The 26,029-nt window shown below is 46.0% G+C and overlaps 1 protein-coding gene across 1 annotated transcript in view; it reads right to left on the bottom strand.

Moving 5' to 3' along the window:
* The window catches only part of LOC139102485 (caveolin-3), a 124,188-nt gene that overhangs the window by 82,886 nt on the left and 15,273 nt on the right, over positions 1-26,029 (bottom strand). The window contains exons 2-4 of the mRNA XM_070656401.1: positions 24,731-25,050; positions 23,882-24,025; positions 23,724-23,766 (exon numbers count right to left, since the gene is read on the bottom strand). The gene's annotated coding sequence lies outside the window, so the exon portion shown is untranslated. The remainder of the gene's footprint in view (positions 1-23,723; positions 23,767-23,881; positions 24,026-24,730; positions 25,051-26,029) is intronic.

Genomic DNA, 26,029 nt, shown 5'->3' with positions numbered 1-26,029 from the left:
CAAAGCGTTTGAGAAAGCAAAACTTTAAATAACGTTTTAAATTTGAGAAAAATCAGATAAATATACTTTTCTTTACAGAGCTGAAAGTTCTTTGATTTTTTCCAAAATTATCTATTTTACTGATGCAATTTGTCTACTGTTTGCGTGGTATCCGCGGTTCTTTGTCTCGCTTATTATTGTTGGTCAAATTAAATATTTCTGGATCGGTATCTGGATTCGAGGAACAAGGCCTCCGTCACTCCGCGTGCATTTTTGCAAGGAGATTCGGCAGGATGCAACGACCCGTCCAAGGTAATCCGGCCGACGACGTGTGGCGTGAAAAAAGAAATGACGGGTAACGCACCGCGCTTTCGCTAAGAATAGGCAGCGGCGTCGCGGACGCATACGAATTATCGTGTGAAAACATCGTAAACCATTTCTCTTTCGCGGCCGTCAGCTTAACCCTTTCCAGTGCGCGCTCCTTTCGTGCGCGATCTGGATAAAAAACGCGGCTCTATAAATTTTCTGGATACGATCAATCGTGAGACCGAACTCGCAAAGCTCTTGAATTCGGAACGCAAATGGAAAATACGAGGGGTCGTTTGAATAATATCTCCAATTGGAAAAGACCGAGAAACTCAGAACAGAAGCGGGTAACGAGAAACAATTTAGTTTACTGTTATCGCGAATTTCTTCTACATTGCTCTCTCTCTCCAAATAATTTTTATCGGCGATATAATTTAACGACGCTGCGTTCGATCGCTTTCACATGTTTTGCGAATGCATTTTGCATGAAGAAACAATACGATTCCGTCAAAGTAAAAAAGGGGAGAGAAAAACCTATGTTACAATGTGAAAGTGACGGATGAGAGAGGCGGCGATTGCGTGTCGTAATTAAATTAATGATCAAATGGGTAATCTTGCCCGCCGAGTCTTTGTTCCCGTTCGCGCAAAGTGCTTCGTTTTTCTTCGTCTTTCCCGGGGCTGAGAAGCCACCGTTCTCAGATCGTTCGACGGCGGTAACTGTCGCTTCAATTAAACCGAAGTTTCTCTGCGAGCGAACGAAATTCTGTTCAAGAGAAAAAAAAAAAAAAAAAAAAAAAAAACGAGGCAGCGATCGCAAAAATTAGCGAATATATTCATCCGGGTGACGATATTTTTTTAACGCACCGCCGTCATCGTCACTTAAATTTTTATTTCGCGATAAACCGCCAGAATGGAAACAGGTCTGCGCGAAAACCGGCGTAAGAAAACGTCGTTAAAATATATATATATTTTTTTGTTTTCTTTCCATAGTATCGCAAGTCGCAAAATCAAGGCAACGATACTGTCGCAAAGTGGACGACGCGACCGATTGTTTATCGAAGGAGGTAAAGGCCGGCTTTGCTTTATGCGCGATATTTTTAATTTCGCCTCTCTCTCGCGGCCGACAAAAGCGTAGAATGACTACGCGTCTTGACTCTCGGCGAATCACGGGCAACGCGGCACTATAGTTACGCAAATCGAGCAAACAATTTCTTACCGAGTTTGTCATTATCTTAAAATTATCAAAATGGCTTGCGCTCCGTTCCATTCAAGTGCCATTATGACACTGATAAAGACACGTTTACTTATCTATTATCCTGTATCTACTTCTGCTTCACTTATCTATCTATCTATAATATTAGGATTTTCCCCGAGCGTCATGCGTAAATAAAAGTATGCCGTGAATGATTGCGTAAGAGAGCACGCGTTAATTTTTTGCGTTACGTTTATCTTGAATTTGTGTGAAATCCACGCGAGAGTCGCAAGTGTCTCGGCCACACGGATCTCGCGGTTTAAATTTCGTTTTCTCCAGCTTTTTCAAAACCGTGCCGCTGTTAACTAAATCATATAAAATTAAATTAATTTCAAAACTGCCTGCCCGATATAAGTATTTCTATAAATCGTTGCCTCAAAATTTAATTTTGAATTAGTATTCATTTAATATTTAAGTGACACAATCCCGTAATAAGCATTTTTTTTTTCTCTCTATAAAATTGCTCCAAATTATATAATTATTAATAATAAATATCTTCAATAAATACGTACGTAGAACGCGCGCAAGATTTTTGTCGTCAAATTAAAGACCGTGTCCGACCTTATATAAATTGTGTATGCACAATTCATCAAAGTACTCGCATAACATTACGGTGGAATGGAAATAAATTACTTGGCACGTAAAAGTAAATGTATTTCAAGCTTTTATCGCCGCGAGCTCATTTAAAACTGACCTGCGATAATCGAGTAACAATAATTACTCAAAGTAATGTTAAATAACACGAATGTTTGCTTATACTCGCGCGGACACGTAAAAAGGTGAGATTCGCTTTCGAGCTCGGCTCGGACAGCCAAAGTTGCGCGAAAGGTTGAACGAACGTGAAATGAGATTCGTTAGCAAACGTATGGGGAAAGGGGGCGGGCTTGAGTGAGAGTTTCTCTCTGGGGGTCATTGACAAGCGATGGATTTACGACGCGAGTGAGACGAGTGGGCTCCCCGATGTCTTTCGCGAGCGAAATCCCGCGGCCGGATGCGGAAACCGCGCGATTATTTTCTTACGAGAAGCGCGACGTCTTACGTCACGATGTTACTTGTGGCGGAAAAGCAGATCGGCTACCGGCTGTCACGGAGAAAGAAGGCGGAAGCTCTCGCCTCGCGCGACAGAGCCTAGGCTCGATATTCCTAATGCGTTAGTTAGGCTATTATGGAGGAAACGAAATATCGAGTCCGGCGAGAAGAGCGAGAAGCCGAAGGGCACGGTTAGAAAGCACGTACGCTTAATTTGGCAATGCCGGAACAGTTGACAGATGCTTTTTTTTAAAGATAACAACGATAACGTTAACTAATGACGCACCGTGATTCATTGTCATATTACGCGGAAAAAAAAAAGGACGAGCACGTACTGCTGATTCACGAAATTCAGCAAGTGAGAGTCGCGGTGGTCGTCGCCGAGCGTTTCGTTGCAAATCGAGGTAACTGACCGCGTCTCGTCCGCGAGCTGGTTTACCCTCGCAGCGACATTGGAGAAAGTGAGCGTGTAACGGGAAAACAGTTTTCCACCTTGCGCGGAATTTCGTCGCGGAGAAAAAGCTACGGTCGCATTTGAGCTCACGGTATCGGCATAAAAAAGTGGCTTAATAATATTTTTCTTTTAACGTACATTGGTCGAATACTTGATAATCGTTGACTGAAAAACGTGGACGAAACTTTTAAGACCGAACGAGGGTAGCTCGGACGATTTCTCGGCAAATTCGGTAAAATCACGGCTCCGAGTTCATTCCGATCGACCGAAATTTCGTTCGTTCGCAATTAGCGGGCGAGATGTTCCGGACTTTCGAAGCGCCGCTGGCATTGATGGTCACCTGGCCGGAAGGAAGAAACTCCCCGCGAAATCGAGGTGGCTTACCTGCCCGTGACATAACGAGTGGCGTCGCGGATGGTCGGTCGGTCTCGCCCCGGTATTTTCACCGGCAAATATTACGGGGACGAGTTCGCCGCCGCCGGGCGACCGGACGACGATGATGACTCTCGCGCGAGCACGAGCGTAACGAGCAAGGGAGAAAGGGGACGCGACACACGTAGGAAGAAAGGAAGGGAGGGAATCGCCGCCGCCGGAAGAAAGACGCGGTGCGTTGCGGCCAGTGTCAGTGGCCTTGCTTTCTGCGACCCACTTTCTACCGCCGGCGAGAATACCCGCGTAAAAGCGCGCGCGGTATAACGCGAAATGCAATCCCGCTCTCGCACCTGGAAAAACACTTGGCGAGTTTCCACATGACCCTTGACACCGGCAACAATTACTGAATCAAGAAACCTCTCAATTAATTATACCGCATTGTATACATATTTTAATTCTAAACTTTAAACGTGTTAACGATTAAAAACTATGAATAAAAATTATTTTACATTTAAACGCGCGCGTGTATATCTTTTGCTTTAAATTTTGACATTCTGACGTAACGCCAGAGAGAATCCTAAATATTGCAAGAAAGATCATTGTTGCTGGCGAGTGCGAACAACCCTGACATATGTTCAAGGCCGCTGTTGAAACTAGCATTAATTCGTCGATTAAATTCAAGATGCAATTCGCGTTTGCATGTATATATACAGTGCGTCGCATTGCGGGAGGTATAGTATCATAACGAGTAATGGAGTTTAATGTACGTAATCTGTGTCACGCGGCACGCGCCGTACTGCGGATAGCAATTACAATTTAAATCAACCAGGAATTACAATACAAGGTGGCCCGAAGAAATTCATTGGTGACTATTCTCGTTCGTACTTTCGCGCATTAATTGCGATGGTCTCTAAGCCGATCGCGAGCTTATGTAAGCACAAACAGGTGTCGTTATCTCGAACGCGGCTGAGGGTTGGAGATTATAAAATAAGCATCGAAACGTGCCACGAGACGCACGATCGAGAGCCGGTAGAAAGTAAAATTAGCCCGAAGAGAGGAGAGGCGTTTACGCCGGACGTATCCTGCTGTAGGTTGTTGACACCCGGCGTGTCGATGACGGGGATTGGAAAAGGTGTCGATGCTAAGTCGGCATTGCATTAGCGTTTCTGCGCCGACTGCTGTGATCGATGTTGTAATCGCAAGCGACAGTCGGGTTAATCGACTCGGAACAATGGGAAAAATTTGCACTGCGAGAACAAATCGCGTCGCCTATAACTTTATCGTGAAGAAAGAAAGAAAAAAAAAATTAAACAATTAGGAAGTTTAAAAATCGAAAAGAAACAGACGTGAATGATTTAGGAGATCTCAGTTGGAAGAGTAAAAAGTCGCCGAGAAATAATATTTAACCGGTCTAAACACACGATTGGATGATACAGAGTTAATCCGTTGATTTATCGCTATTTGCTCGTAAAATGTATAATTAATGAATTAATTATGTGATCAAGGATTTATAGCTAGAAATTCCGGGACCGCCGTTGAGCGTTTAAACGCGAGGCTAACTATGGAAAATTACATAAGCTCCTATCGCGCTCGCGTTGTAATTATTCTCTGCCGCGTGTGCATCGCGCGTCTTCCGGGAAGGAGGCATAAAGGATCAAAATAATCGCGAGCCCCGGCTCGGGCGCTGCAACGAAACGAGCTTCGTGGATGTCACGCGTGCTAAACGAGGGGAAGAGAGAGAGAGAAAGAGAAAGATAGAGAAAGAGAGAGAACGAAGGGAAAACGAAAGGGACACGCGTGTGCGCACGTGCGAGAGATAAGCCGATTGCGCGCGATGGGACAGTGTTATGCATGCCGCAACGCGTGTTTTGTACGCAGGTACGCCTGTCGTACGAAATAAGCCGTTCTGAAATCGGGCGGGGACCAAGTCAGCGAGCGATAAGCCGAAGAATTCCAAAGATTAGAATTTGCCGGCGTTATAAAGCAACAAGAAAACCGAGTGCCACCATCTCAAGTTTTAAACTTACAAGCGAACTTCGTTATTCGACATCGAAATCTGATTATAACTTTTACGCATCGTATATATAAATTTCGCGCGCACGTATATTTCAATACACATTTTCTGCATATATTTTGAGTCTTTCTTTATGTTCCGAATTATATAACGTTACGTAAAGAATTATAAATAGTATTCTGTCATCCGGCGTAAAAGTTCATGACTTATCCAGCACGATTAAAAATGAAGAATCCCAAAGATCCTTATCTTTACGAAACGATAATTATATTACGAGGCTTTTGCGGCTTCGAGACATCAGACCTTGGGCGAGACAACGCAAGGGGTAAAAGACGTGTAAACGAATTTTCGTTCGATGAAGGCGGAGCACTGTGCAAGAGCTCAAATTTGTAGCCAATGTGCAACAAATACGTTTCACTTGAAAGAATTCGTTATATCCGTTCTTATTTGTTTGGCGTTACGCGTGGATAGTTTAGTCTGGATCCTTCTCGTATTCTTACGTTTTTAAATATATATACGCGTTTGAGACGTAACTTGAGAACACGTGCAGAAAGAAGGGAGATATCCCGTCTGTGATATGCGGGAGTATGCGCAAAGATTCGGAACAGTCAGGATGCAACGCGAAATGAGATACGGCGTGCGCTTGACCGCGTATACCGGCGCACGTAAGTTTGCGCGTAATGTGCATCCGCTTTGTCTAGTTAGCAAAGCGCTATCGCGTGTAATAGCGTGTAATGCCGGCGCTTGTTCTTACGAGTTCGCGATTGCCGGGCGCGTAACTCGCTCGAGTAACTTGGAAGCGGCCTCCGTTCTGTAACCGTTCGCGAGCGATACCGTACGAACGTACGTCCCGCGGCATCCGGGATCCGTGAAATTAGCCTTGTTCCTTAATACTTGATTAAATTTGACAAACCGTGGAAGAATGCCCCTCAACGTTTCACGAGCGAATTCGACTCGAGCTTTGAAAATCGATCGCTCGTAAATCATCGGGCGAGGCGAAATTGATTTCTAGTTCAAGTTTCAGTTCCCGCGCGTTAAACGAGCCACGACGGGCCCGAGAGCCGGCGCGGAGCTAAAGTAAATTGCACAAGTAAATCGAGAAACGTTATAAGTCGCTTAGAACGCGGATACCGTTTAGCCGGTCGATAAACGCAGCCGCATCGCCGGCGTTATCTCACGTTCGGAATAGCGTTCCGCCTGCTCGCCGATCAGTATTTCAACGCGTTCGCCGCCCGTCGCACTAAATACACCTAATTGATTCGCAATATGCGTTAATGCGCACAGATATACACACGTCCCGTGAGCGATCGCTCGTGAAAGCCGAGCCGAGCCGTTGATTAGCGGCGGCGTCCGGCAGGCAGGTTAGCGTGCGTTTCGCTTTAGCGCGGAATGAGTTACATAAAAGTCGAGTCGGGGACCGTGCGCGCGCGCTGTGGAAGGCCAATGTCCTGACCGATCGGTACGACGACGCCGTGCTCGTGTAATAAGAAATGCACCGCTCGAGCGGTTTCTCTTTCGCGGTGAACGACACGTCTGTACTCGAAACGGATGAACACGCGTGGGCCGCTGCGACTCTTCATTCCAAAATTCTCGACTGTCGCGAATACATTTCAAACATATCGTACCTATAACCGATTAAACGCGATTATTTATCGCGCGAATGATTTAATTATTCTACACCTTAATATAATATAATATATTAATAAACAGAACGTCAATTAATCGCGTACATTTATTTAGTTTAGACTAATACGTTCGTCAATAAAATGCTCTCGGATTACGTTTAAAAATTAAATAATTCAACGAAGCACATTAATCGCTTAATGTTCTTAAAAAATTAAATTGCATTTATCTTTAGAAATATCGTGAAGTGACGGCTGGGTCCGATTAAAAGTGATTTTACTCCTCGCTCGTAATCAGTGTTCAAATGAAATCTTTAGTCGCGACGGTGTCTGCAAAAAGAGATTTCGTCGATTTTCTCGACGCCGCGCGGATTAATCTGTCCGCTCGATCTCACACGTATCGCGGGCTGAATAGAATTGCATAGGCGGTGCACCGATAGGGAAGAGAGTGAGTAGCGCCGACCGATTGGAGAGGAGACTTTCAAATGTACGAATGCACTTGCCGTAGAAACTTTCTTCGGAAACGGGACGAGAAAGCAGCTCGCTCCCTTATAAGCGTATTTCATAACTGCTTAACGTTCCGTGACGCGGAAAGAGGCGGGGAAGGGGGGAGGGGAAGGGTAGCGGGCACCACGGCCCCCCATGTTACAAGGGCCCGGGAAGCCAACGAACTACGCCCGGTCTCGCAGTCTGACGTAATTTCACGCTTTTCCCACTTCTCTTGTCTCGCACGCGTAATTTGAACTTTCCGCGTAACGCAACTTTATCTAAAACACTACGGAAATACAACGCGGTTGCAATGTATCTCGCACATTACAGTTATCATTAGACATTACCGGAACCCTCGTGGATTTAAAAAGCACGGCTTTACACAAGTTTTATTACGACAATGTTATTAGTACGAGCGTAATTCGCATGTTTTCACATTTACGAGAAAGCAAAATTGTATACGCAATCGCCAGAGATTTTTCACGTATTTTTTAGTATTACTCAAGAAGCTGATTTTTAACACGTGCAATCGGCCGCTTGAGTAATATCAAGAAATATATAAAAGCATTATCTGTCTAAAAATTTAATGATATGGACAAGGGTTTTTTTTTTGTTTTTTTTGTCTGTTGAGAAGCACGAGAAAAATGAAATATACAGTACTATGATTCATGACGAGATCGGCTTAAGAAACTGCATACTGTCACGTATCGTTCGCGATTACAAAGATCGGTTCGGGGTCGACGAACGACGCGGCCGTTTTCGACACGACTTCCGTCAATTCGGCGAAAAAATTCTGCCGATTCAGGATCTCCCTGTCGCAAGTGCATGCCGCCGGCCGATACCGTCGCGGGTCCTAACGGGGTCAACGACTTTCTCCGATTACTCGCGCGCCGCAATACCGTCGGCGGTTGCGGCGCGCGACTCGCAATTTTTGACACGTCGCGACGGGACCAAATGGAAGTGCACGATATCACTCGCATTAGATAACTCGTTAGCGAGATAACTATCGCCGCCCGGCGCTTGTCGGAACAAGACATTTTTGTTTTTTTGTCGCGGAGCGTAATTTCTTCGCGTCCTGCGGCGCATATAATAAATCAACATCGTACCGCGTTTCCTGGTTATCAGTTAGGGCTACGAATCACCCTCGTGTCTTTCCGCGATCGCGATTACGTAAATGATGGTGCGTGGCCGGGGCGATCAATGGACGAGCCGTGAAGTTGCCTTCCTACGACGCACAGGCGCATCGAGAGAAATTTGCGGGCCGCGTGGCGGAATCGCGGCGATAGTTGGCGAACGCGTTAACGTTTCCCCACCGGCGTTGCTCTAGAAATTGCTGCGGCGGTCGGTGGAGGGAATGCTCCGGAAGAGTAAGAAAGCGGAACGACGAATGCCACGTTATACGTGCTTGAAATTTAATTGTATGTACATATGTGGCCCGTGACGTGTCTCCGCAATCGTATCTTTTTTTTTTTCTTTCCCCTTGATAATAACCCGAGACGATAAGCCCGACGGCGAGAGAATCCGCGATTTGCCCGATCCGTTTGGTATTAATTTTCAGGAAGTTCAGCTGTCAGCCGGCGAGATAAAAATAAAAAACGAGGCTGTCGCTCCGAGTCACGAAAACGATACTAAACTGAAGGCGCCGGCCATAATTTCACACCGAAGCAGGGGTGAGCGATGTTGACAGGACGAGAATAACTAATGAGAAGCGAAATGCCGCGCGCGCGAGGGGACTGCCGTTTTCGAGCATCTGCGAGCTGAGGGCTAATTATTCCAGCCATCGTCAAAGAACGGGAAAGAATTAATCTTGATTACGTTAGAGTCGAGTGCAGGGATAGCAGCGCCGTGTCGCCGGTATTTTTAAGCGATCGGGGGCAGGATATAAAGCGTAACAGGCGCGGTTTCCCGTTCGTGATACGAAAGTTTTTCCAACGACAACGCTACGTTTTTTTATCCCTCGAATATCGTTGATTACTGTAGGCTGCTCGTTCAAGGGCTCGCCGCTGACTTTCTCGTATAATTTCACGTTTCGCGATCGCGTGTCAAGCCCCCGTCGCAGTCCCCGAGATAACAATCCCTCCTCCTTCTTCCTGAATTGCAAGACAGCACAAAACCAACTAACACCGCAGTACTATGCCGTCGAAAACCACTTGACAAATGCTCATCGCGGTTTTTCAACCCAAATATTTTTAAGCTTCTGTAGATTTAAAATTTCGAATAAAGATTAAAATTAAAAAAAGAAAAATATATAAATATCTCTTTAAAACAATTAAATTTGAGTGTCGAGTCATCCTTCCGCGATTGCAGAGCGCCTCTGATTTATTAATTTAATATCAGAAAATTCTTTCACATAGAAGGATGTGTAGAAAAATTAATTAATTCTAGATACTTTTAAATTTACTTCCGGACAAAAGAATATTTAAGACGCCAGAGTTTTCTAAAACTAATTTAACTTAGACATTGCTGGCGTTCTTGGAAACCTGTGAGGCTGGTGCTAATTAATCCCGGACATCTCTAAATTCCGACTTTACCGAGAGCGCCGAGGTGACAGAGATATTAAGCTGCTCGCGAAAAACTTGGCTCGGACAGACCGCGGGAACTGTCGGGGACCCGGCGCCGCGTCGCATACAGAGGTTGATTAACTCTTCCATCGCGCGGATTTTCTCGATAACTAAACCTACGGAGGGCGAAGAGTGGCATTATTATATTAACGTATGCAGACGCCATTCTTCCATAGACGAGAATAGATGCAGGCGAGCGCCATTGTTGCGCCATGAAACGAGCGATGTGGAAGAATAACAGGAATACCTAGCACACCCATTTCGCGCTATTATACGCCGGGAGAGTGATTATACGCGCGCCGAGTCGCGTCAACGTGATTCCCGTGTGTGCTAAGCCGGGTTCCACGACAATCAGAGTGTTTTTAACCTAGGTGCCACAAGCCGCGGCTTATGTAACGCAAATTTACGCCCGCCTTGCTAATCACGCGCACCCACTGTGCAACGCGCCCCGTTTTGTCGCGAGACACCATCTCGGCTTCAACTGTGACCCCCGGCGTGACGTCACGCATTTCCATTCGCGACAAACACCTTTCGATTTCGTTCGATTACCTACGCACGACGAAGGGATGGTTAATCGCGAGCTGGACTCATCATATCCTCGCCACAGGCCGTGATTTAACCGTAAATTTAAGCGACAAAACGAGCGATCTGTTTCGGATTACGCGGGCGAGCAGAGATTTTCGAAGAATGATTTATCCGCGCGTTATTCGATCGCGTTATTAAAGCTGTATTAAGCATGCGCCTTGCGAAAACATTTTAACGAGCGCCGCGCGTTGCGTATTGTTATGTCACCGGCGCGTAATTTATCGCGTGCGGCGTTTCGCCCGCTACGATCGCGGTAAAACAACAATCGGCGAACGGGTATCGATGAGGGGAGGGGAAGGGCTGAAATCATTTACATTGACAGCGCGCGGGGCGACGTTGTCCGCGGAGGATTGTTTCGCGTGTAACGATTACCAGGACAAATTTATAGTCGCCCATAAAACACGCGAATGCGGATGATTTATAGCGCCTCGTAAAGCGCGGAAAAGCGCGTGCCGCACGGAAGTCGGCGACGAGCAATGATTACCGCAAAAATCGTATCGCGGCGACTGTCCGTTCCCGGCGTGCCGATGCGTATACGTATATACCGCGGCAGAAATCGGATCGCCGAGACGAGGGGGGGAAAAAAAACTCGCCTGTCAACGCCGAAGGCATTTCCCTCGATACCGCCGAGCGTGTTCCCAAGTTTCGACGCGAGGCGTAGGTAAGTTACAATCGCTGTCGTGACTCACTGCGTGCACTTTTAGCTCTATCGATTCTTTTATCTGTGCTATCCATCCCTGCGGTGAGCGATACATATTACTCGACCGAATTACGTGGACACGACGAACGCGGTATCGTCATGTCGTGAAACTACCGCCGAGGTTCACGCGGTACTTACGAGAATACGAGGGAGAAAACGAGCGAGAAGTAAAAAATATATCAATAGCGCGAGTTTCTTGGACGTATATTAATCCGAATTATGCGAAGTGCTGGAATGACCCTAACCGATGAAAACACCGCTACTTTCTTAAAACGCGATTTTCCTGCGAAAGGGCTAGTTGTTCCGAACGTTTGAGGAAGGTTATGGCGAGGCGTTGGTGATGACGCAAGCGGCGGCAGGCAAGACATAATCGGGCGGAGAGAAGCGGGCGAAACGGAAGAAGAGAGACGGCACCCTGGCGCAGGACGCGGAGGGACGCGAGGGCGAAGATATCAGAGGGAAACCGCCGCGCCGGGAAGGGCGAGAGAGGGCGAGGGAGGGTAGGGAGAAGAGGGGACGGGCACAGGAAAGAGGGTGTCGGGACAGAAATAGACGCCGGAGCTGCCGAGCTCTCGTGCATAAGCCTCGTGAGCGTCGCGTACAGCCTTCGAAAACGAAGCAATGCACGGCAGGGATGCACGTGAAACTCACTTATCTCGCTATTCCTTCCCTTTCTCCTCCCCCTACCCTCTCCCACCACCCCCGCGGCTCGATTCCAGTTTTAGCGCGTGCCGTGTAACGACGCGGGAAGATAGCCGTCACAGAGAATATCGCTCGAAACGTTGCCTAATCCTCGTTGAATCGCAAATTTAGCCCATACCCACGTATCGGCCTTGACTCTGTCAAATGAGAATGGAACGAAGGCTCGTTATCGAAAAACTATTCCACGTAAAAGCAGCGATCGTTACGTAATTACGAGGAGGTTATAACGAAGGTGCAAAGGATAAAGAAAAAAAAAATCTAAGATAAGAATCTAATTTAAGAAACCCCATCTTAGAGATACACATTATCTACAATAGTTATTTTTTTTTTTTTTTTTTTTTTTAACAAGACTAATTTTATTGTCGTTATCTTTCCACGATACTGAGTGGTTTTCTCATCAGTAGAACATTTTAATTTTCAAACTAACGTTGAAGCAAAACAGAATTAAAAAAAAAGAAAAAAGTAAATAATGAACGGCCAGATAAACAAGCTGCGATTTAATTAGTACTATCTTGCTAGCCGCATCGACGACTTCTAAACTTGTTGAGTGATTAAATTTTACGATGGTATCGCGTTATCGTCGGCCATTCGTCATCGATACGTCGCCGCAAATGCGGAAATCGAGTACGTAATCGCGGGAAAGCGCAGCTGCGGATGGGAAATATTCGAGTCGTTACATCAACGAGGAAGATCAGCGCGAGTCGTCGCGGTACGATCGGAGATCGCCGAGGAAGTATCGCGGCTGAAGTTTCTGAGAAAAAGGGACGCGCTTGTTGATACGAGAACACGCAACACACACCGCCAGACGGCCCAGGATACTGTAGCCGCGACGTTCCTATCGCGCTCTGCGGACATCCTGAATATGCTATGCTCGTATTGCTGCAGCAGCAGCCTCCCATGCAGCACGATGTCGTTAACCTTACGCATTGCGTTGGAAGACAGCTGATAAACGCCCGCCACGTTTCATCCGCTCGTCGTTATCCCTTTCGTATTTCTGACACACGCGCGACAACTTATACGTAATCTTTATTAATTTAACCGAGTGTCATATGCAAATCACGCCAAATAAAAAATAAGATCGACAACGTAAAGTTTAGATTCATCGTAAATTCGTATGAAAATATTAATCCTCAGCAGGCGTAAAAAAAAAATTCGATAAACGTTTTTATACCTCGAGAAATAAAATCCAACGAGCTTAAAAAGAAAATGGATCGGTAATAAAATACTAAGGATTTTTTTGTTTCCTTTTTTTTTTTTTTTACCTATGTACCGTTATTAATTACACGATCTATCACGAAAGATTACGTCGTGTCTGCTAGAAAATGAATGGCTTGCAGCGAAAGTTCACCCGCAGAGGGCTAATGCAGCAAACGATACCTAGCTACCATTTGACAGCGTTTCAAAAAAGTTTCGTAGTTTATTATCTTTTCGAGGGATAATCGCCAGGCCTCGGAGTTACGATAAGCAATGTCGGCCCGCTTGACTGGCAGACGAGAAGCATCTGTCCCAGCGTTCCCGCGGGACAACTCTCGGCTGTTCCAGTTCCGAGGTACCCGATCCGTTGTCGACCGTCACGGGACTTATATCGCGCGTACCGGTAACCGTGCACACCCCAGGGATGCACGCGATGGTGCAGGGACTCCTCGAGGAGACGCGCGGGGGGGAAACGCGGGCGGAAGAGGGACGGAGGCGAGGCGATTTCTTGCCGACGTGGCCGCCGTCGTCGCCGCCGCCGCCTCTTCTCTGGGTAACACGGTACCGGCGAGCACAACGAAGGAGCTAACGGTGTTCTGCCCTCGATAGCCGCCATTGTGAAACTACATATTATGACAGAGGATCCGTCGCGTGTACCGCTTCACCACGACACACTTACGGCGCGGCCTTACGTCGCCTCGTCGTCTCGGCCTTACGATCGTTTCCTCCTCTCGCGTTTCTCCCTCTCTTCTGTCCCCGGATGCATTTGCGCATCATTCTATTCACCGTGCGACAATTTACATTGGAGATCACAACCCGTCCGCCCCGATCCTCACTTTCCTCGGCGCGTTCTCGCGGACCGCTAATGGTGCTCGAAGAATGCCGAACCGACCGCGAGGTGATTTGCTATGAACGGGAATATCTTTAACTCGAGTCCGGTCTTTCGAGGTGTTCATTCGGATCGGATAACTCTATGACATTTGCTTCTGTACTTTGTACTCTTAATATTTTGAATTTATTACGGCGATAAATTTCGAATAAAAAGCAAATATACTCTCGCGATTCTTTTTTTTTTTCGTAACGCACTTAATTGCAAGATAAAATGTTTCGTTACTTTTCATTAATCAACTCTCGCGCGCGTATCGACTTAAAAAAAATTCCACGGCGCAGTTCATCATCCTTAGTCTCCGCAAAGAAGAACAAAACCAATTAATTATGAAACGTTGGAGTTAATAATAGATGCACTTAACAAATGAGAATACGATGATCCGATTGTTGATTATTTTCGTCCGGTGTTCTGCAATCGCGACATTCGACGACGTTCTTTTTATATGTAAATTACGAGGAGCACCGACTGTACCGCGAGCGTGCATCGCCGAGCGACGCAATCGCGTGTGCAGTATTTGTCGATCGTTATCTTCGCTCGCGCCATTTCAATGCGATAAGTATCAGGAGTTTTGCAACAAAGAGCGACGATCTATCGCGAAACAACAACGGTGATTCACGATTGCGCAAAGGAGATTGATGCGAAGTAAACCGCAAATTTCTCGTCAGAATCACGTCATCTTTTTAGTTTTGATCGACGGCGATCGATCATCCCTCGTTAAAAGAAAGATAATTGTTCCGGGGATTATCTATATAAACGACGCAGGGTGCACGATTGCGATATACGTAAACGTTATTATTCATTAAGCCGCACGAGTTGTAATCGAATCGCCGTGAACAATAGACAGCAGATAAAAATTATTCGGAATATTTCAAATGAATTGAACGTGGCCTGAATGAAGAGAAGAGCGGCGCGACACGCGCGTTTATCTCGGTTTCACGACACGATTCGGGAGAAAGAAGGGGGAGGGAAAGAGGGAGAACCGGAAGAGTGCCTAATTGTCCCGTTTCACTCTCTCGCGGTGCCGAATTCGAGTTAAAAAAAAAACATATTTCCCGTTACGCTGCGCGAGTATGAAAACGTAACGCGAGACGAGCTAACGTAACGTACACCCGCGGATTACTTTGCATCTCGTAACAGAGACAAATTCCCGGGGCACAATGCGCGGGCCCCGAAGCCTCCGCCGAACTGCGCGAGGGTACAATGCGCGAACAATGATCGACCGATACAGGAAACCAGCGAACAGTGAGCGTTAGATCTTCCCTTTTTTTTTTTTTTTTTTTTTTTTTGAGCAACTCCCGTTTGAAGCTTGTTATTGAGAAGAAGGGCATAGTTTGTAAAGGGCGATCGAGATTTCCCCGATCGACCTCGATCGATTGTACGCGCCGAGATCCGTCTGGTCGTTGCACTCCTAATGCAACGGATCTTGAGATCCTCGACAACATATGGGTCACGATTCAAAAGGAGATCTCCTCCTCGCAGCGCAAGTAGGACGAAAATAATCGAAGCCTTAATCTCACAATGACCTATTTACACGTGAATGGGCACCACGAATTTTTTTTTAATTACTTTCCGCGAAAGTTACAAGTAGATATTAGGCGACACTTAAAGAATGAATTTAAACTATTTATATTTGTAAAGCTTGGGCATGCTAATTTAGAAAGAAAGTCTAACAAAAAAATTTCTTTAATGGTTAAATATGATTATCAACCTTTTCATTCATAAGAAAGTTTATTATAGACGAAACTCGCCTAGGAATCAATTTGCGTTCGAGTAACGCGATTAGCGAAGAATACAGAGTTCGTAAAAGAGTTATTGAAATGAAATTTAATCTATGTTGAGCGTTCGGGGAGAGAATTAATGCTAAATACGACAAATATCCGGAGCGTCGATGTAACCGATAAATTAGCGCGGGTTCGAGAACGACGAAATTAATTGGTCGGTCGTTGGCCGAGGAGGAAATACGCGGCGGTCGGTAATTAGATTGCGCCGCTAGCATTTCGTCGGAAATGAGATTATCTCGTAACGAAGAATAAATCAGCAGATTGCCCGTACGCAAATAGCCCGACAAGCCGCGGAGATTGGTCATACAGCTGCAGATTATTAAGTTTTATCTTCGCACACAATGGCATTAGTGCGAGCACCGAGTCGACATCGCGAACAAAAACGGAGGCAGGAAGAGAGGGAGGAGAGAGAAAGAAATGCAAAATTATTGTGTCGCTTCTACTTCGTCGTTTTGAAAAGCACCGCGTCATTTTAAAGTTCAAAAAAAAAACATATTAATGAAAGAATAACCAGAATATTGATTAAGTTACAAATAACCGATTTGACGTTTTCCGGCGAGAATTCGTCAAGTTTATTATGGAACGTTCTCGTAATGTTACATCATTAAAATGTAACCGTATCGGTTCGGATTACGTCGGTTTTGAGAAAACCTGGCCCAGTACCAAAGCAACGTAAATAATAGCTAATACATCCGCGTTACGTAATAAACGGCCTCGAACTCAAATGTGCGAGCTACGTGTGCTCCGTTGGCCTACTTCTCTAATTCCGAAAGCTTCCCTCAGTCTTTGCCATTCAGTCATCGCGAATTTCGTGAAACGGAGGTTCCGATCGGTCTTAGATAACGAAACAGAAATTCTACCTCGTTCTCGCGCTCGAGAGACCGACGTATAAACATCTCTCTTAATCGAACCTTGTTTAATTTGCTTCTTTAATTTAACCTTTTACAAACAAGCGATTAGAACATTTCAGAATTTCTAAACTTTCTGTAAGCTTCACCAATTTCTTTCCGTTGACATCACCGGTTTGTATAATTAGCACGCAGCTATCGTACTTAATTTTTTAAACGAGTGAGGATATCTTGATGCGCCTTGCGTCATTCTAACTACAAACTTCCAAAGGGTGTACGTTTCATTTAATTCACATTGTTGTTTATTCAACTTCAACCGCGAGTCTCATGAATGGCACTACGACGAGAGATAAGTGTCTGACTGGAGAGTTTGTTTTAGCTTGTCGTGCAACGTGATTCGCGATAAGACGCTCCTTCGCACACTCGCATCTCGCTGCTGCGGCAGGAAAAGCGATAAAAGCTGCCGAGTATTTCCGGTGTCGCGAAATGTCACCGATTACCACGATTAAACGGAGACGGACGAGACGCGCACCGTATCGATAAGCGACATTGTCAAGGAAAAATACGCGATAATTCGCACGAGGCGGTTTTATCGTCGCCTTTCATCCCGATCAGTCTTATCTATCTACTTTGTGCGCAACGTCCGGATTCAATCCGCCGTAACATTGAACGCCGACTTTCATTCGTTACGAAAGACGCGAGATTATTGTTATTAACAAACCCGCTCCGATCTAGCCGGACCCAATCGATTTAAAGCCCGACTTTCGTTCATTACGAAAGACGCGGAATTATTGTTATTAATTTTAATCAATAATCCAACTGGATTATGCCGATTTTAAACCAGAGATAATACGTATAAATATAAGAGCTGGTTACTCCGATAAAATAATAATAATAATAATAATAATAATGAGGAAATAAAATCTATACGACGGTGTCGAGATCTAAAAGGACATCAGAGATTTATTTACAGACGGGGAAAATTTACTATAAGAAGTATATTAAATGGGAGGTAATATAAATAAAATAAAAAATTAATGTCTGCATCTGTAACATAAGTTACAAACTTGTTTTGCGCGCAGAGGTTCGCAAAGATAATTAATTTGTCGTCGAATGCTTTTATTGGCACTGCACTTATTGTGCAAAATTCAGGAAATACGATCAGAGCATACAAAAAAAACGTAGAGGCGAGTAACGCAATAACGCCGAAAACGACACCGAAGGTAATCAAGGAACATTTACGAATGCAACGAATTTACTGACCAGTTGTCCTCGATGGATTGCGCCCGTCGATTGTGGAACCCGGTAATCCTCGTTAACACTCGCGCGACGCAAAACTTCCGGCACTCCCAACGTATAATTAACGCAATTAGCCCTCAAGCGGCACACTATTTCGATCATTTTACTTCGTTTCGCTTATACCTTCGGATCTAAGGTATCAAATTTTAAGCATTGTCTTAATAATATGTCAAACGTGAAGGAAAAAGGATATGTTAAAAGCATTTGAAAAAAAAGGTTTAAAAAAATATAAAAAAAATTTTTAGAACTTCTAACTTTAAAAAAATTATACTGCCGTAGCCTAGTGTTCCATTTGACGGTTAATACCTACGTTCAGCGAAGAAAATTAACGATACGACTACGACGTATCCCGGAGTTAGCAGCTGTAACCTGTTGCTATCGGACAATCGAGCAAAGAAATACGGTTAACGTGTAATAATTCGTGAGACGGCTCGCGCGACATACGGGAGCACGGCCGTCGATGCTTCCGATGCATGTTTTCTACACTTGCGTGATACGCTTTCGCCGGTCAAAGTTCCGTAGAGTCGAAAAGAAATCGTTAAAGTGTACCTCTCATCATCTGTAATAACCATCGTCGGATATCGCGCTATCATTACCGTCGCGTGTTTAATGAAGAACAAAAAAAAAAAAAAAAAAAAATTATATTCTTGGTACATCTGCGCGTTCACGGCTTGCAGCTTTCAATCCAATTAATAAATCGAGCGACGAGGGTAGCATTTTCTCGCGGACGGCAGCGTCGATAAGAATTGTCGTCGGCCGTGAAGTTCCCTCGCTCGTTATTACAACACGTCAGGGTCCCTTGTAATCTTCGCTCCGGGCGAAGGATAACCTTCCCGGGCGTTTTTCGCGACGGTTGCCCGCGACACCGACGGCGAGGCGGTTCCCCGATGGCCTTGAGGGCCTTGCCCCATCGACCATGGTCCCTCGAAATCCCCCGCGAGATGTCAACCTCGCGAACGACCGGAGCGGTGAATCATCGAATGACGCGGCGCAGCCTCCGCGATCCTCGGCACGGACGATTCAAAAGCGATTATCGAACGAAAGGCATCGCGATCTCACATTGCCCGCTCGCACGGCGGATAGAAAATCGTCGATATTGACTCGTCACGACGCCCGATCCGTGGGATGTGACGCGACGCGTCATCCGGGAATGCAGCAGAAGCTGGGAAGAATCTCGTTGAGTAACTCGCGATGATAATAGCGATGATTCTTATGCGATCAGGGTGAGAGATAGAAAGTACGTCCGTTACGCGATAGATCGTTCTATTATTTCCCATGATGGGTTTACGTTCGAGATGACGATAACGATATCGTCATGACGAGGATAAGCGTGACGGCGCCTTGGCTCCTTCGAGTCATATCGGAGCGAGAAAGTAAAGTCAACGTCGCAGATCGCGGGGAAAGAAAAGCGTTCCGATCCGGGGAGGAGAGAAAAAGCCGCGAATGCGCTACGTGAATTTGCATCTCTGAGCTGCCACGCGCGTGTGCACCGGCGATACACATACATCCGCGAAGGCTGCTTTCTCCAATCTAGCCGCTCGCTCAGGATTTCCTGCCTCTTGGCACGTGATCTTGGCTACGCACTCGGCGCAAGTTACGCCGAGGTTACGTGGACGACGATTAAGCTAGCCGCCGGGCGGATAGAGAAAACCACCTCAATTCTCGTATTCTATTGTAGTAATACCCCGGGATTGCTCAACGGCACGCCGATTCAGCCCGCAAATCTTTTCGAAGTCGACTTTCCTCCGCGAAAACAGATTGCGCGGTAGAAAGTCGATCGAGTTTTCCTCTCCTAATGATTCTCTCTTTATCGCGGACTTAATCTACCCGAGCTGACATAATCTCAAAAACTTTAAGTTTTTAATGAGCGCAAATTTTTCCTCGAAATTTATACCGAAAGTAATTAAGCTCTTCCCTCGTTGCTTCACCTCGATATGTTAATGATTAGCTTTGAACACTTGAATTTAATTCGAAAGAAAAATCTGTTGACGCAAAGTTTTTTTTTTTTGAAATCTATATTTGAACACTTTCCATTTGAGTAATAAAAAAAAAAAGTCAGTTTGAAACAAGATCTCTCCACTCAGCAAAGTATTAAATCGCCGTGGACGGACGGCAATTGTCGCGGCGCGCAAAAACAGCCGCGCTTGCATAAAGATACGCCCGGCATTATTCAATCGTAGGTATAAAAAAACAACAGGGGCGTGGACGCGTCAACGACCAAATCATTGCTTTGACCTTTCGCAACGGTTGCAGCCGAGTGCACGCTCGTATCTCGACTCCTCTGAACCTGCGGCGCGTATCGTTGAGTGGCCGTTTCGCAACGTCGTATCGTTAAGCGGCTTTAAACTACGCCCGCGCGTAAAACGTGACAGGACACCGTCGAGATATCGGCCACGCGAACCGTTTAGCTCCTCGTTGTCGCGTATCTCGTCGCGATCCGATCAATTTCTCGCCGTCCCTCCCGTCGCCCGCGTTTCCGTCGAAGATTCCCGCGAAAGTTATCTCTCACCCGCTGACCCGTGCGAAATAACCCATCGCCTCGATAAATCGGTATCGCGCACGATACCGGTATTACCACGATCCCGAGCGGTTACGCGATGAGACGCGCACCCTCCGCAAAATATTTACATTCGCCGCGACGCAACAAAAAAGCAAGGGAGATTTTGCATTCGTGACAACGTTCGTTTTCTTTCTGACAATCTGGCTTCTTACGGTCGATGAAACAATCCCGTCGACGTTGCGTTTACACACGAATGCATTTCGCGCGATTAACGAACGAGAGATATATTTTCGCTAGAAGCGGATGTCGAACGTTGACCTTAGGCGGCCGAAATCAAGGGCCGCCCCGCGACGCTCCCCATCGTAATCGGCCTCATCCTTCCTCCCTCCCCTCCCCCGCAACCTCTCACGGCGCGCTCTCAAATGGGTCGACCGGTACACACGCACGTAACGGCTTCGTCTTTTTATCGTACATTTCACCTTTCTACTTTGCAATCAAGCACTTTCATATTGCTTTCACTTGGCGGATGAAAGTACCGTCCGCGAGCCAAGTAGGCTCCCGTCTTTTATACAGGGTGGGCGAAGTAGCACATCCCGACGATGGCTATCGAGATGACGTGAATCGACGAAGCCGGAAAACAAGTTTAATTAAATATATTAAATAAATTATCTCATTTTAATATTCAATCGGTAAACGCCGATGAGAAATAAAACGACCAGTACCGCGGATCCTTTCGACTCTCTATCAAAATTTTACAACTCTTCGTAGCGAGGTGTCGCCGGCGCGCAGCTGACTCTACGGGATCCCGCGGGGGATGACTCGTTATTTTCGGAGCACCCGGTGTGAAACGCCAACGCGCTCGCACGTTTTCGTATTTGAGATTTGGAGTACGGAGGCCAGTGAACCCGACCGGATCTGGTCGGGGACCTCAGGCTTCGCGCGATCGCGATTGATGGCTCGTCTTGGCTATCACCGTTATCGCGCGGACTCGACGTATAATTGCATCGCGCGACGGGCAAGGAGTCGCATTTCCTCGGCGGGCATATCGGGTCAACGAATCTCGCGCCGTTTGTCATCGCCTATTTGGGAAACCAAATTTCCTGGAGTTTTGTCTCGCCGAGAACGCCCTCGACGTTTCCAATTTTAATTCGTTACGTCGACGTTACGTTGAATTCTACTCCGCGATTGTTATCGAGATACTCTTGAAAATTTAAGTCACGCCGAGGCTTTCACGCGTCGCAATTAATTCGTCGGAGTTAAGAATTCTGCGACTTCTCCCCTGGACCGGACGACAGAAGGGTTGAACGAAGGAAACCGCCAGGCCCCCTCGGGGGCTACTCGAAACGCATTCGCACGCGCAATCTCGCGATTACACCGACATCATCACTATTACTTTAACAGTTACACTTTCTCCTCGGCGTCTCTCCACCAGCGTAGTTAAGGAGAGAGCAGACCGCGAGCGTGCCGGGGAAATGATTGTTGTTGAACGAGGTGGTTATTTTAAAATATGCACTCTCTCCCGTTATATTAATGATCTAACTAGCGCACGGCAGAATAGAAACGCTCTTAGATAATATTAATATTCCATTCGTAGCATAACCCTAGCCGCTTCGTTCTTCCACCTTTGGCTGGTAACGAACCCCGTCGATATTCTCTCTTTTTCATTTTTAATTGAACGCTGGGAAGGGAAACGAAGACGATCGATTTGCGAAAAGTCCGAGGAGGAAATTTTAACGTCGCGCGAATGCGGTTAGCTACGTTTCACACAAGCCTGTCTTGTCAAATAGTTAAAAAAAAAAAATTGCGATTTATTCGAGATGCATCCCACGAATGCATCGTCGGTGACTAAATTGAGAAGCAAAGGGAGAAAAGCGGGACGGAGGGGGGCTTTTGATCGAAACGACTCTATTCCGGCCCCGACGTGCAAAAAAATAAAACTTAAACCGGTATCGCGGACCAGGATTTCGAAACCTCGCTGAGAAAAGCTCGAGATTGAGATACAGAGGTCCCGGCGCGACCTTGTACGTTAAAGACCGCGATAAGAGAGGTGAATGACCGTAGCCGCCCGCCTGCGACTTTCTTTCAGCGCTAAGGACGCAACGAAGTTTAATTGTTTCTCGGCGAAAGAGAATAGCGCGCGATACGCGCCTCTGCGAACGACTTTTACCTTTAACCTCACGTAATCGCTTATTTTTTCGCGTATAGGGAAAAATATTGCATAACTTAGATAGCCAAGAAAAATGAATTAATTGGTCAAGAAAAAATATAAACACAGATATGGTATTAATAAGCAATTACGAATGGGTTACGAGTGATCGAAACGGCCCGACGCGTAATTACAATGCGTCCTCAAGCGATTTATCATTCATTTATCGGGCTGAACGATTTCGTTATCCACAATTTATCGTCTCAATTCACGCTAAACCCACTTATCGCGAAGCGTTTTATTAACTTAAAAAAAAAAGAGCACGTTTGCTTCTACCGCACCGCTCGTTTGAGGGTTAATAACGTTGTCGCACCGATGAGGCCACGATTAATTACCGCCGAGGCGATTTCGCCGTATAACACGCACCGGGTGTTTTCTCGCAGACGAGAGAGGAGACGGGCCGTCATTGTTCCCCGCGGGGAAAACAGATTTAATTATCGCAAAGCGGTATTGTCGAACGGCGCGTTCGCGCTTGTAAATCACGACTTACATTGAAATGACACGCTACCCGCTAATGACTTGGCGCTTTCGCGGATTAAATACGTTTTTGCGCTGTGAGAGAAAGAGAGAGAAAGATAGTCGTTCTGAAACTATTTATCCGACTTTCGAATATTCCGATCGGCTTGCTAATTCATCATCGCGATGCGCGTGGCTACCGAGAAACTATTAGGAAGGAAGTGAAGGACAATTCCGACCGTGCCGCGGTCAACGATTCCTTGAATAGCGTGCACAATGGTGCCAATAAATCTGCATCGTTGTCATCGGTTTTCCAGGTACAACTCATGAATTTATGCGCAATGACACGATGATACTTTGTTATAGTATAATACGCCAATGTATGTATTTGTCGAGGAGACTCTCAAGTTTTTTTTTTATATTATTCAGTGAATATTAAACGTATTTTTTAAATATACTAGAAGAAAAAAAACTGTGCAACTTACCGAACTGCATGAGCGTCAGCGGAGTTGTTGTTTCTGCCGGTGTCTGTAACATAAAAAGAAATATTAATATAGACATGTAAATTATTTATAAAATTAATTTAAAAAAAAGTAGAATTTTTTATTTAACAAAGATTTTATAAAAAATTATTTTTCCTTACCTATGAGTTGCTCCGCCGATGCAGGATGCCCCCCGGGCCTGCTCCTCCTCTCAGATGGGACGTCCGAGCCATCCTTCTGCCACTGGAAACTCACGAGATTGTCCACACTCCCGTTAATTCCTTAATCTCGGCACAAGACACTAGCTACGACACAAAGCAAAGTACAAGAGTCATTTTTGATTTCTCGATTAATTCGTTAGCAGAACGAACGGCACCGACAGCTTGAGAAAGCGACGAATGAGACGGACCGCGATATAAATTAAATGTTCCACGCGCACTTTATCTTTTTCAAGTTTCTCAAAAATCACTTGCTCAAAACGGATTGAGAATCTTAGCCGCGACGGAGAAGACGCGCGAGGTGCAGATTACACGTTCCGACAATAGCGATCGCCGGAACTCGCTGAATGCCGCTGAAGGAGATGACGAGTGAAGCGGGACGGAAATGCTGGTCGCGGGCGACGCAGCTAAATCAGGTCGGACGCCACGTGCGCTGCGACCGCTATAACCTTGTTGTTCCGAAGGCACTTTTCCGAGGTACAACACGAAGCACAGAACGATGAATGGAATAACACAGGAGTACAAAATATGATCGTTCGTTACTAGATTACACGATGTCGACACTTAATCGTATGCAAGACTATGCCATCCGCGGTCTAAAACACACGAAATCGCGGAGCGATCAGCAGCACGTGCTCGCGCTCGAATAGACTGCGGCAATAAGACTGACCTTTAAATATTTCGGCCCTTAGATAGAAAAATCTTGATCGCGAATGTTCGATGCTCGCGTATCGTCGCCCGACTACAAGCATGCGTTATCGTGGCGTAATAAAGACCAAGACACTGATTCACCTTTATTTGCCTGGTTGAATGTCGGTGAATGAACCACGACGGTGTCCTGTGCAGGACACTGCGGTTCGTGGGACTCTCAGGGCGAGGCGAGACACAGGAACACGATGATAAGTCTCGAGAACTTCTCCACGTGGCAGGCGTACTTCCTCAATTGCGCAATGGGTTGCGTAGATCGTTCGCGATCAGACGATCGATAGAGCGCTGTGATTGGTCGGCGCCCTAGGGTCTTTCACCCCCTCTTTGGACCCTCGCCTAGCGCCCAAATACGATCGCTGGCGGTCGCGGGTGAAGCGCGGAAAAATCAAAAAGATCGTCCTTGCCTGGAAATATATTAATTAAATATTAAAATTAAGTTTTTAACCGGCAATAATAAAATCGATCAACAGCTAATTCAGACGTCAAGCGGACGTTTTATATTTAAAAAGAAAGACGAAAAAAAATCAAGTAACAAATATTTTTGTTACGCACAATTAGTACATAATCGATAATAATTATACGTAATTAATAATAACTGTCTCAAACGTTAAATAATTTTACTGCAATAATTAATACATATTGGCGGATAATTTATTGATAATAAAAATATGCATGCAGCGATACCTGTTCCAAGTAATCTACGGCATTTCGGTATCGCGTCTCGCGTTACTGTGCAATCGAATCATCTCTTTTTTTAAGGAAGGAGTAATCGCGACCGATGCACAGATGGCTGAGTATACTTGAACCGCGTGCTCTTTCCGTACTTTACAATGACGCACACCGCGCGGGAGTACACGTGTCCGCCACGAGCCGCGAATTACCGTCGGCGCGCGACGCGTCGCAATAAGATAAGTACGCTTCGCAAAGGCGACGATTCCTCCATTGTGTTTAGAAATAGTTGTTGCGTACGGTCCCGCAATAGTTGCGCGTAGAGCGTTATATGTATATCGATATATATTTTTCTCCCCGTCGCCGACACGCGCGGCGCCGTTGCACAACGAAGAGCGACGTTAAAACGGAGCGATGACGAAACGAGAGCGCATCGCGAACCGTAAGGAACAATCGTCGCAGCCGCCGCGAGCCCGAGGCGGCGAAAATCAACGCGATTACGCTCGATCGATATCTCAATCGCCGTGCACATTTCCCACATCAGACGTTACGCTCGCTGCAGAAACGTCCAACAGCTCATTGTACGTAAACGCCCGATGCTTCCTCTTTCCTCGAGCTTGTTTTTCTACGCGGCGAGCAGCTCCTTTCGCTTTCCACCGAGGAAGCTCCTGACTCTTCTCGCCGCGCTAATCGCGCGTTGCTTTCCGTCGGCCG

Source organism: Cardiocondyla obscurior, linkage group LG05 (assembly GCF_019399895.1).
Source record: "Cardiocondyla obscurior isolate alpha-2009 linkage group LG05, Cobs3.1, whole genome shotgun sequence".
NCBI classification, from domain to species: Eukaryota; Metazoa; Arthropoda; class Insecta; order Hymenoptera; family Formicidae; genus Cardiocondyla; species Cardiocondyla obscurior.
Note: the sequence above shows the minus strand (reverse complement) of the source record. Positions and strands in the feature narration are given on the sequence as shown.